At 47.4% G+C, this 12,817-nt stretch overlaps 1 pseudogene and 1 gene segment (V, D, J or C); one reads left to right on the top strand and one right to left on the bottom strand.

Annotated features, from left to right (window-relative positions):
• LOC116905410 overlaps positions 1–12,817 on the top strand; it is a 978,601-nt gene that overhangs the window by 698,330 nt on the left and 267,454 nt on the right.
• LOC116905414 lies at positions 5,892–6,696 on the bottom strand (annotated as a pseudogene).

The following is a 12,817-nucleotide window of genomic DNA, read 5'->3' as shown; positions in this document are numbered from 1 at the left end:
GCTGTGATTGAAAAGCAGCTGAAGACAGAGAGTGCCTTTCCCTGCGGTGTCCAAAGACCCTGGGAGACCATGTCATGGCCCAGTGCAAGGGCTGTGGGTTCTGGACCTAGTGTTCAGGCATAGTCTATGTAACTTACCCCCCAACACACACACACACACACACACACACACAGGATAAAAGCTGCAAAATGTTTTCCTGTGCTTTCTGAGGCATGTAGGCCACGGCCAGCATGAATACCAATGATCTCAGCAATTGTGCCAGAGCCAGAGGTTTCAGGGTCAGAAAAATCACAAAAGTAGGGGCCCCACTTCTAGTACATGGGGGCTTTAGTACAGCAGAGAAGTATCTAGAAACTAGCTGAGGCCCGGAGGCCAGACATCTGTCCTGAATGTCTGTCCACAGAACCCCACCCCCTGTACTTTTGCCTCCATTCATTCTCGAAAGGCCTCCAGTTTGTCTGCAACTGCATGAGATAGACACCTCAGATGATCTAGAAAACACCACTAACCTGCTGCCTTGCAGGGCTACCAGGCTAGAGAACAGGTTGTGGGGAACAAATGGCCTAGGTCAGAAACACTTAAAAGAGCTGTTGGCAGTGACAAAAGGTGGGTGCTATATGCCCTGGTGTCAGCCTTGCCTGTCTTCATACAGAGCTCACTGCTTACTCCAGCAGCTCGGCGGACACACAGCCCTCCCGTATCTGAAAGTTGTCCTATCAACCACTAGGCGTGACCCTGCCATGACCCTGAAGAGACATGTAGATCCTGTGGACACAAGCAGCCACTGAGTACACACGGAACATTCAGAACAGCATTCCCTCAGCCCAGCATGTGCTAATGCTAACTAGAGCTGGGTCCTCATCCTGGGAAAGAGATCGGCTGATCACAAAGTGGCCGCTGCTGGAACTCACCAGTAGCAGAGGTGTAGTAACCATATGGCCAGCGCGTGATCTTACGTGCTGTATGTGGAATATCTACAAACACGCCGCAGAGTGGAACTGAGTTGTGTATATACTGCAATAAACCTGATTTCATTCTGTGTGAGAGTCTGCTATGAATGATGCTGGGGCCCCAGGACACAGATGCCTGCTGCTATACCCTTGAGCACCCTGACTCTGAACCGTCCTGCCTACAATTCCTCATACAAGTTGGGTCTGAGGTACCCAAGAAGTATAAGTGGCAGCCATGTGGATGTGCCCAACATACCTGGATATTCCTACCCTGCAGCCATAGTCTGTTCCTTCAGCTCTACAGAACCTCAGCCTTGAGCCTTGTCAACAGACCAAACTGAAATGTGTGTGTGTGTGTGTGTGTGTGTTAGATGTGCACATGCCTATGTGCTTATGTGTGCTTAGTGTGCTTAAGTACACATGCAAGTGTGTGTGCTCATTTGTAGTTCATGAGCAAGCTAAAATGTATGTCTGTGTGTAGTAGATGTGCACACACATCTATGATGTGCTTAAGATGTGTTGTATATGTAAGTGCACGTTCTCATTTGTAGATGGTTGTTCATGAATTTATGTGAGGTTCACGTCTGTGTGCGTGTGCATGTGGAGGCGCTCGGGTATAAGTCTCTCTCTCTCTCTCTCTCTCTCTCTCTCTCTGTGTGTGTGTGTGTGTGTGTGTGTGTGTGTGTGTGTGCTTGTGTGTGCTTGTATATACTGACCCTTAGACACTAGACAGATAAAATCTGTTTCTGCTCCACACACCACACTGCTGCTGGGTAGTCAGGAACCCTGTACACTGGTATCAAATTCTTAAGAGCATGGACATAGAAGTCATCCAGACAGCTTCTGGGGAATTTCCTCAGAGAAAGCAGCAGGATGGGAGAAGAGGGCTCTGTGGGGCCCTCTAGGATCACAGTTGTCCTGTCTGATTAGGGACGCTTGGAATGAGGTGTTCGAAACAGGACAGCTCTGCAGATGGGCCCAAGGGAGTCAGCCTGCTGGAACAGCTGAGAACGACACTGAAAACCAGCTCCGTCTGTATGAATACATGATGCCTGCTTTTCTTTCTCATCAAATGCCAGCCATTTTAAATCGGCTGCTTCATGTTATGGGAACTTTAAGAGATGGGAAATCTCAGATTTGTGGCAGCAGAACGTGGAATGCTCTGAGCTCAGCCTCCAACCCCAGAGAGAGTCATTGTGAGCTGGATGCAGGTCCCAGGCCTTTTTTGTCACACAGACAATTCCTTCCCCTTATTCTCTCTTTTTACTCGTGGAAATTAGGTCAATCTGCATACAGGTTTTTAGCCAGCTTTGTTCATGCAAGCCAGAGTGGAGGTCTTTCCCTTATAAACATAGGGACGTTTGTTTGTTTGTTTGTTTTTTCAGAACAAGGTCCAGGCTCGGTTTTAAGTCCCCAGTCTCCCACTTCAGCCCCCAGAGTATCTGAGATCAGAGTTGTGTCCCCCACAGCCTAACTCAGAGCTACAATATTTTCAGCCATTGCCTGATAGTGCCTTGAGTAAAATTGAGGGCACTCATCTCTGGGCTAGCCTGAGGACTGTGGCCTGGGATGGCAGAAGACTGCCCCTTGCCACACTTAGAGGTGCCATGCCCTTGGTAAACCCAGCCCTGTTGATTCTTTCTTTCATTTCTTCCCATGGCTGCTTGGACAGTGTTCATGAGGGCATTCACATCTCTAATGCAGAGGGACACCGAGCACCATCTCTACAGCTTTCTTCTGGTTTAAAGCAGAACGTTGGCCAGGATGAGTGGGCAGCCTCCCTCTGCTCTACTCCTTTATTGTTGGGAAATAGGAGCAAGGACCCAGAGGAAGTCACCCCTCTTCCTTCAGGCTGTCATCATCACTGTCAGCGGGAGCCTCAGCATGTGCTACGGGGACTTGGACCTTACAAAGGATTTGGGGCATGTTTTATATAGAAAAGCGTTCCTTTTAGATGGAGAGAAAAGGGACCCTCCCTTCCTTTGTGTTCTCTGAAGAATTAACAGGGGAAGCAGAGCCAGCAGCCATGTCAGCAGGTGGTCACCTGGAAGCTGAAGACTGCCCCTCTTCTGGACCTGCAGGAAGGACACTCGCTCCCCACGGCTCCTTAGGACCTTTACAAAAGCTGGAGCTGAAGATAACACTGAGGGGTAATTACAAAGCAGAGACAGACTGCGCTCCTTTTAAACGTCAGGGCTTTTATATCCTCACGTGTGAAGTTTTATGTAAACGCCCCCCCCTCCGAAAAGGCACGGAAATTCAATGGCCTTTCAAAACCCTAGCTATTGTGGTTCAAATAATGTAGTTGCAAACACAAAATGTAAACTGAATTTTTTAATCAAAAAATAAATGATTACCCTTCTTTCAGATTTAAAGACACAGCACAATGACTCCCCGTGCCCCCAGCGTCTTGCTGCTGATGTGCTGACTTTCCTATTGCAATACAGGCCTTTACCTGTTCTCCTTCCACTTGGGTGATACCAGAGAAAGTATTCTTGGCTCTGCTGGTGGCACTGAGGGTTCATCTAGGCCCAGTGTATGTGAGTTAGGGGTTTGTATTTGGAACTCCAGTACTTGACTTCTTGTGAGGCCTGCTCATCCCAGAGCCTCCAATTCATTACCCCTTGGCCCTCACCCCCTGCACCTGCCTCTTCCCTCTCTCCAGGGCTCTTTTGTCAGGGAGATGAGTTGTGACAGTAAGAACCCTCCTCCAGGGAGTGAGTGAAAGCAGCGGAATTGGGCAGGGTCAGAGGACAGCAGTCCAGGTGAGGCTCAGTGGTTAGAGGTGATGGCCAGGTGGGGTTGTGGGAAAGCTGCAATAGTGAGTGACCCAGAGGGCTAAGAGGCATTGCCAGCAGAGCCCAGTATTACAGAACCTAAGATCCAGGTAGTCATGGGATTAAGGGCCTGCCTTAGTGAGGGTTTTACTGCTGTGAACAGACACCATGACCAAGGCAACTCTAATAAGGACAACATTTAATTGGGGCTGGCTTACAGGTTCAGAGGTTCTGTCCATTACCGTCAAAGCAGGAGCAGGGCAGCATCCAGATAGGCATGGTGCAGGAGGAGCTGAGAATTCTCCATATTCATCTGAAGGCTGCTAGCAGAATACTGACTTCCAGGCAGCTAGGATGAAGGTCTTAAAGCCCTCAGTGACACACCTACTCCCACAGGGCCATACCTCCAAATAGTGCCACTTGGTGGGCCAAGCATGTTCAAACCATGACAGGGCCCAAGGCAAAGGAGATAACAGAGTGGGGCAAACTCAGTCTCAAGCCGAAAGCAAGACCTCTACAGAGCAGTACCACGCACAGACAGGTTGGGGATGGGGAAGGGGGGCAGGTGCCAGGAGTTCAATCCTAAACCAGCCCTGGCTTCTCAGGGCTCTCCACCCAGGTTCAGAATGAGACCCTAGTGACTGGCAATTCCTGCTCTCCCCTGGGACAGTCACACCTGAATGTGGAAGCAGCTCCATTGCTGGGAGCCACAGTGGATCAAGGCAGCATGTGTAGGACAGTATCACAGCTAGGTCAGGTCACTGGGATCAATGATCATCATCAGGAATGACACGAAGTCCACAAGACTCTGGGTCCAGTGAACCAAGCTCTGCTCCGGTGACAGTGGCTCCCTGACCTCCCTACAGGGTCTCTGATAACCACATCCAAAGGCCAACATGACTTATGCTGCAGAACAGAGGAGAGACCTTCACCCAGGCATCTCGCAAATGTGCCCTACACTGGTAGGAGCTACCGCCTTGTAGCTCCAGAGCCACCGTGTGCGCTAGAATAGACTGGTTGAGAACCCCTTTACCAAAAACTTAAAGCGCAGGAAGAACATGGAAAGTGATGCATACTCCAAATAAGTAAATTAAAGCGAGGTGCTCTAGTGGCCTCTAAAGATGACAGTAACAGAAAGCTCGAGCCACGCATAGCGTGGTGAAAACCGTCTGGTGGTTTTAATATGACGAATTATCATAATATAACATCCACTGTACCCTGCAACACAACAATTCCCAAGTTGATGCGCTCTGCTTTCTTTTTTCCTTTTAATTGAGAGAACAATTCGTTACAATGAACCAGAAATACAAGATTCCACTGAAACTCAGCAGCTGACAAAATATGGTTGAACTTACATCTCATGAGGGTCAAAGGCAACCAGTTAAGAGGATCAGACCCAGACTGGGTCTGCATAAACGTAGGTAACAGCATTTCCACATTAACAGCACATGACCCCTTCCCAGCAGTTTGCAACCTGCCTCTCACCCTTGTCTCTTCTGCCACACCGAATGGCTGCTGCTTCTATTCTAGAGGGCTGAAAACTCTTATTTTAGGATGTAACTTGTACATACCTAAGTCAGCACGCCAGCTACCATTTATGTGGCATCCATATAGGCAACACCAACTTTGACCAAATCAAAGTTGCTACCATGTGTAACCACTCCATGGCCCAGTAGCAGTACCAACATTTCCGGTTTACTGCCTTCACACATCTACATAGCAGACACACCTTTGTCTCTAGCTGTTAACAAGTAACTTTTAAGAAAGAGGTGGAAGTCTACCTCTTTCAGAGATGACCACTAGTGAGGAGAACACTGGGTCCTTCTGGGATCATAAAAATGAACAGAGGAAATACTTCTTTACATGTCAGAGTATACGACAGGTGAGGCAGGGGCTGGAAACTTGTCCTACTCAGGAGCCAATGCATTCCCGTGCAAACAGAAGTCTTGATAAACAACCAAATCAGGGGGAAATGGGGTTTCATATAACACTGTCAAAAAGTAGACGGAACCTGACAAAACGCACAGCTGGTTGCAGGTAAGTCCAGAGCCTATTGTGATAAGTCCTTTCCCCATCAATCGGGTTTCTTCTCTCGTTTTCTCAAGGCAGTTTTATAGAAGTGGTGACTTTAACTAGAGTCAATGGGCAGGCAGGCAATCAGGTTTCAATCACTGTTTTCAGGATCTGTCTGTGGCTGTAGACATCCGATTCAGCATCCAGGTGTCGTTTAGTTTTCTACATGTATCCATCCAATTGGTTGTCCCGCTGTTCCTTGGTTATACAGGGTGAATAAGGGCACCTCTCCCTCCTCCATGACCTTGAACTCTACCACCAAAGCCCCCTCTTCTCCGACCTATCACACCCAGAGCTGTTCCACCGATTCTGATATGATCCGTGCATAGCTCCATGTCCTAGGTTCCCCTCTCCCAGGACCTCTGAGACCATGAACACCACCTGTTCTTAAGCCCATTCGGGGAGCTACAGCTCCTCCACTCTCGAAGCCGCATTCAGCCCCTAAGGCATGGGTAGGCAGGCCTCTGCCTCCAATTGCTCCCCTGGCCAGAGCACCTGTGGGTTGGCCTAAACGTGCCTAGATATTACTCTTTTTTTTTTTTTTTTTTTTTGGTTCTTTTTTTTTGGAGCTGGGGACCGAACCCAGGGCCTTGTGCTTCCTAGGCAAGCGCTCTACTAGATGTTACTCTTACTCAGGCCTTAAGCTCTTCTTTCTGCTTAAGTTTTAATGCTGCCTGGACAGAGGGTCTATTCTCCGACTTCTGGGCCAGTCTTGTGTTTCTGGCACTGGCAGCAGCAGCATTTATTACCGAGGCTGCTGCCACATCAAAGCCCGTTGTTTATTACTGTCTGTTTATTATTGGCTGTTTGTTCTTCAGCATTTCAGTAAAGTACTCATTTGTAGACATTTTGGTGGTGCTTTTTAGCACAACTTTTGGCGCAGACTATGCAGCCATCTTTAAATCCAAGAATGGAAGGAACCGCCGCGATCCTGAGACTTCCCCCCGCCCACGTCTACAGGGGGTGGGGGTGGGGCGGCAGGCTAGGCGCTGGCCAGACAGCAGATTGAGCTGACAGCAGATTGCTCAGGTTAACTAGCTGGGTGGTTGGGTTTGTTGCTTAAAGAGTAGGGTGCAGAGGCCCCTCGTTGTGGATTGGGTACCTAGCCCACCGATTCTCCTGCTTGTCAGGCCTTCCCTTCCTGCCTTTCGCCTGTGCCACCTCAGCTAGCTCCACCAAAACAACAACAACAATGGCTATAAAGTAAGAATAAATGAATAAATAAGCAACCTATTTACTCTAAATCCCAAAAATAAACTACATTACACTTAACTTGGTAATTTTATTTCTGGAAGCTCTTTCCTAATTTAATACTCCAAGTTAAACACAGTCATAGCAATGATATTTTCAAAAAAAAAAAAAAAACTAAAAGTAATCTAATGTTCCATCATTAAAGAATGAGTACACAGTTATTGAGACTATAGAATAGAGACCCTTGGTTGGCAGCCCACTTGAAGGTGATTCCAAGGACTGAGTGCTGTGTGCCGCTTCTGACAACCATGTGCCTTCAGGAGTGTTTATGGCTCTTTTTGAAAAAATGAGGTCAGGACCATGGGCAGAGCCATCCATGCACTGAAGCACCAGCTCGCTAGCCTGTGTCACCTGGGAGCATCTAGCCTCATGAAAGCGGCTTGCCCAGCCTGAAGCCTGAGACTCCCACCACTGCATTCTTCACAGTAATTAACTCTGTCAAGCAAACCATGAGTAATGCAGCACAAATTACATGATCCAGTTACTCACCTAGCAATGATATTATGTAACGAAGTGAAGGACAGCCACTTTTGATCGGATGAACGGCAAAACGGGGAGGGCTTGGCTCATTCCACAGGCAGAGTCGCGATCTTTGTGCGAGTAGACCATCGCGCTAACCAGCGTGGCGTCTCCTCGCAGTACAGGCGCCATCTTGCCACTGGCGTCTTTTCGTAGAGACAAAGAGCCAGTTCACCAAGAAACGCGATGCTAAGTGTGTGTGTGTGTGTGTGTGTGTGTGTGTGTGTGTGTGTGTGTGTGTGTGTGTGCGCGCGCGCGCGCGTGCACGGAACTTCAATGCACAGGATACACAGACACACAGCGGTCTGTCTGACCACTCACTTTCCTCCTTGTAACACGTGGGTTTCCTTAGCATCAACGGCGCTACACAATCAGGGAACAGTGGTTTGGAAAGGGCATACTCTTTGTCTACTTCCAAAAATAAATTTCTACACTTTCAGGTCGTTCTGAAACTGCATTTAAACTAAGACCCAACAGTTGCGTTGGCCATCTTGTGTGGCAAGAGCTTGCACAGTGAGTCCTTGCCCGTTCAGAATGCATTCAGAATGAGGCTGTGTCTAGAGAGATCTTACAGAAGTCACTGAGTCACAACGAGCTCATTAGGGTCCAGCATCATTGTTTCGCTTACGGACACCGGTTACACACACACACACACACACACACACACACACACACACACACACACACACACTTAGCTGAAGAGGCTCTTCTTTCTCATTGTATGGTCTTGGATGTCTGAGGAGTACCTGGCCACTGGCCCTGTATGCAGTGTTTGGTTCTGGCACTGGTCCATCTGTCTATCCATATGTCAGAATTTCACTGTTGATTACTGATTCTTGTGATAGGTTTGAAGTTCGGCTTCTTTCTTTCTCAACTGCTGTGTCTCATTAGGGCACCTTAGGAGTTTTAGAATGAATGAATTTGGAAGTCAGGTAGTGAGCTCTTCAGTCAGTATCACACAGCTGCCTGTGTCTTCGGTTCTGTGAAGATCCCCTCCCCTTACTTTATGGTGTCCCACTGTGTCATACATTTTTATAATTGGTTTATATTTTACATACTGGGCCTTTAATGAGTTGATATTTTGCCTCTGTATATTGTTCTGACTTAAAGTCTATCACGCCCCATTCACATATTGTCCTTGGCTGCCTGTTTATATACTGTGCATTTCCACCCTTTTTCTTTTGGTCCCATTTGTGTCTTTAGACCTAAAGCAAGCATCCTATAAACAGACCTAAGTTGGAGCATGGATTAAAAAATAAAGTCTATTATATAAACTTGTAACTTTTGATGACAGAGTAGATAAAATTCATACATATTTAAAATAACTACTGATTTTTAAAAATAATTTGCTTTTTCGGATAAAATTTTTAAGTGACCAGTAGGTTAGTTTCTCTGTTAAAAGGCACACTTTAAGATTGCATCTAATATGAAACTATGCCAGTTTTTAGAAGTCATGCCTAAAGAATGACACTAGAACATTCCCATAATTTAAGAATTTCGTCGTCCTATCAGATTAAAATAAAAATCTTAAAACATTTCATTTGACAAAGAAGGAGGGTTTGCGTCCATTGCAAAGGTCATATTTACAAATGATATTTTCAAGAAATACTTGATAAATGCAAAAGGAAAATATCAAAAAGAATGACAGTGGTAGATTCTTTTCTAAGATCCGTGACCTCACTAAGCCTAGAAGTCGGTTGGGACTCTGGTTACCAGGGACTTGTAGCCTCCTCTTGAGTAGCCTTCAAATCCACCAACGACCTGATGGTGATTTTTGTGGTCTTAGATGTCACGGTTGGGCTGGACTATTAATTGCTTCTCTCCCTTCACATATTTCATAGCATTTTCTGGCACTGTGGAAGCTACACCACAGAAAGAAGGCTTTCAGGTTAAACCCAGCTGGAATAACTGAAGCCCTTTCTGCTAAAGTATACAGTGTCTTCAGAAATAGGGCTTTACGGGATTGGGGATTTAGCTCAGTGGTAGAGCGCTTGCCTCGAAGCGCAAGGCCCTGGGTTCGTCCCCAGCTCCAGAAAAAAAAAAAAAAAAGAATAGAAATAGGGCTTCACCTATGCAAGGCAACCAAAGGCTACAACCATAGTCCTTATTGTTTGTGGAGTCACTCTGACTACACTGAACAACCATTCTCAAACATGGTACTGGGGTACTGGGGTACTGGGGTACTGGGGTACTGGGGACCAAGAATATGGAGCGAGCATCCTCTCATCTCTTCGAGGGCCTTGGCTCTGTGGAATCACTTAGCCAAACAGAGCACTGCGGCAGCTCAGCTTTCTGCTCTCTTCTCACAAAGCTGTAATGTCACCCTTAGGACTTTATCTAGCTCAGTCACCTTCCAGAGGCTCTACCTCCAAACACCATCAACATGACTTTGGGGAATACATTTCTAAACCATGAGTCTGGGGGACATGTTCAAAGTGTAGCACCAAGAAAGCCCCTGGGGAAGCTGTCTGGCCTAGGCAAGTATCTGAGGAGGTGACCTTGCTGGGTTTTGGACATCTTTCAGTTCTTTCTTTCTTTCTTTCTTTCTTTCTCTCTCTCTTTCTTTCTTCCTCTCTCTCTCTCTCTCTCTTTCTTTCTTTCTTTGATTTTCATTTTTTTCTGGTTAAAGTTTTTTTTAATTAATCATTTTATTCATTTACATTTCATATGCTACCCCTTTTCCCAGTTACCCCTTCACAAACCCTACATCCCCTCTCCCCCTCCCCTTTGCCTCTATGAGGGTGCCTCCACCCACTCACCCACTCCCGCCTCATTGCTCTAACATCCCCCTACGCTGGGGCATCAAGCCTCCACAGGACCAAGGGCCTCCCCTCCCATTGATGTCAGATAAGGCCATCCTCTGCCACATATATATCTGGAGCCATGGGTCCCTCCATCTAGCTTGCCAACAGGAGCCTGGTATGATTGTCTCCTGAGAGTTTCTACCAGCACCTGACCAATACAGATGCAGATGCTCGCAGCCAGCCATGGGATTGAGCCCAGGGACCCCAGTGGAAGAGCTAAGGAAAGGACTGAAGGAGCTGAAGGGGATTACAACCCCATACGAGGAACAATATCAACTAACTGGACCACCCAGAGCTCCCAAGGACTAAACCACCAACCAAAGAGTATGCACCGGTCATTTGTGTCTCTAAGCAGTGCCCTCAAGGAGAATCTATGATCATATGAAGCCAAAAAAGTACCGACTCTTTCCAGCCTTTTTCCCTCAGCCTACTGGTTATCCTGTGCTCAGGTGTCCCTGCCCTACGCAGAGTCTATGTAGGCAAGTGAGGCCTTGACTGAAGCATCTGGGACTGCGTTAGAGGGTGTAGTGACCAGAGAACTGGCAAGGATGGACCCAGCCACACTACCAGGGAGAGATTCATAAAGAGGAATGGGAGGGACTGAAACTGTGGCCAGCAGGTTCTGTGAGAAACAGAAACAAGTCAGGAGCCCTGTGTTCAACTATGTCTTAGAAATGTGGCACCTCTGAGGCAGGACATTTGCTCCCAGACACCTGCTGCAGTTGTCACATCGCACATTAGAACAAACCAGGTCTCCAGGGGTCAGCAAACTCGTGTAAATAGGCAGATAGTAACTATTTCAGGTTTGGGAACCACGAGTTTTTAACGGCCGTGGGTCTTGGGATGTTGTGGCTGGGCTGATCTGTCTTCTAACCCCTCGTCTCAAAGTGATGTCTGAATGGAGGAGTTTTCTGGTTTGGGGAATGAGCCTCATCATACCATCAGGAGCAGAGTGGCTTGAAAGTAACTGAACTTTTCCTTTCTCGACGTTTCTCTTTTCTTATCCTTCTTGTTCGTCTGGCTTACACTCTATCAACTCAGACTTGGGAGAGACTTATCCATTGATCGTGTAAAGGAATCTGTACCCACTACCTAGCCTTATACTCCACCAACCTGTGGTATCTGTGCCATATGGGACTTTTCTCAGACCTTAAGGGCACCGGCTTTCTGATGTATGAGGTCTTAGTCCTTGTGATGGTTGATATAAACTTAACTCAGGGAGTGACACTATAGGAGGTGAGGCCTTGTTGGAGTAGATGTGTCAACGTGGGTGTGGGCATAAGACCCTCACCCTAGCTGCTTGAAGTCAGTCTTCCACTAGCAGCCTGCAGAGGAAGACGTAGATCTCTCAGCTCTGTCTGCACTATGGCTGCCATGCTTCCACCTTGACGATAATGGACTGAACCTCTGAACCTGTAAGTCAGCCCCAATTAAATGTTGTCCTTTATAAGACTTGCCTAGGTCATGGTGTCTGTTCACAGCAGTAAAATCCCAACTAAGAAAGGATGACTTACTTCAGTTCTCTTTTCTGGAACCATCCAAAGGGTGCTACATTCTGAAAAAAAGGCTTGTTTTGTTTGACAGGTCTTTGGGGAGGACACACAGAAGGAACGTTCCAAGGAAGGTAACCTACAGCTCCTACAGGAACTGCAAAGCCATTGACGTCCCTGTCCCCTGCCAGAGCAATCCCATAGTGGTGTTCACTATAATTCACCCATCTGACACTCAGGTTAGACCTGAATGCTGTGTCTTTAACTCACACGGCTCAGCCCCCTAGTGTGTGCTGTGTTTCTCTGTGCCTCCTCAGAGACGCTTGGAACTGCCCCAGGGGGAAGACGTCCCCCTAGTGATGACTGATGAATGGCTCCAGCAGCTCACTGCTCTCACCTTGACACAAAGTCCTTGCTCCTCCAGCTGTGAGACAAGTTGGGATTTATATATTCCCAACGAAGATTAATAATTCATTAGATGCTTAAGCAGGAAAACAAAGTACCAATTAACCAAGGCTCCGCTGAGACGCGGTTTGCAGTCACCAGTCTGAGGGGGTTGGCAGTGCTTTTACACTGAAGTAGGTCAGGGCTGCGGAAAAACAGCTCTCATGCACCAGCATCTGTTCGCGCTAATCGCTGTACACAGCTTTGGGTCTTACTACAGTTTTTATTAGTTATCCCAGCTGGGATTTATGTTTCAGCAAAAGGCCCAAGAATGAGAAGAGTTATCCTCCAAAGATCCAGGTCATGCGGTGCAGGGTAGAGAATCTGCCTGACTCAATCTCTCTGCCTCACAGTACCAGAGGGAGACTCAGAGGGTGCATGTCTTAGAACTCTCTCTAGGACTTGGTGTCCAGCAAATATATCCTGTTTGACTCCCCTAATACCAGGTACAGCCCAACACAAAGGGCCTGTCCCAGGGGAGCTCACAGCGCAGTCCTGGTCCTATGTAC

This window comes from Rattus rattus, chromosome 7, assembly GCF_011064425.1.
Source record: "Rattus rattus isolate New Zealand chromosome 7, Rrattus_CSIRO_v1, whole genome shotgun sequence".
Taxonomy (NCBI): Eukaryota; Metazoa; Chordata; class Mammalia; order Rodentia; family Muridae; genus Rattus; species Rattus rattus.
This window is presented reverse-complemented; position numbering and strand designations above follow the sequence as displayed.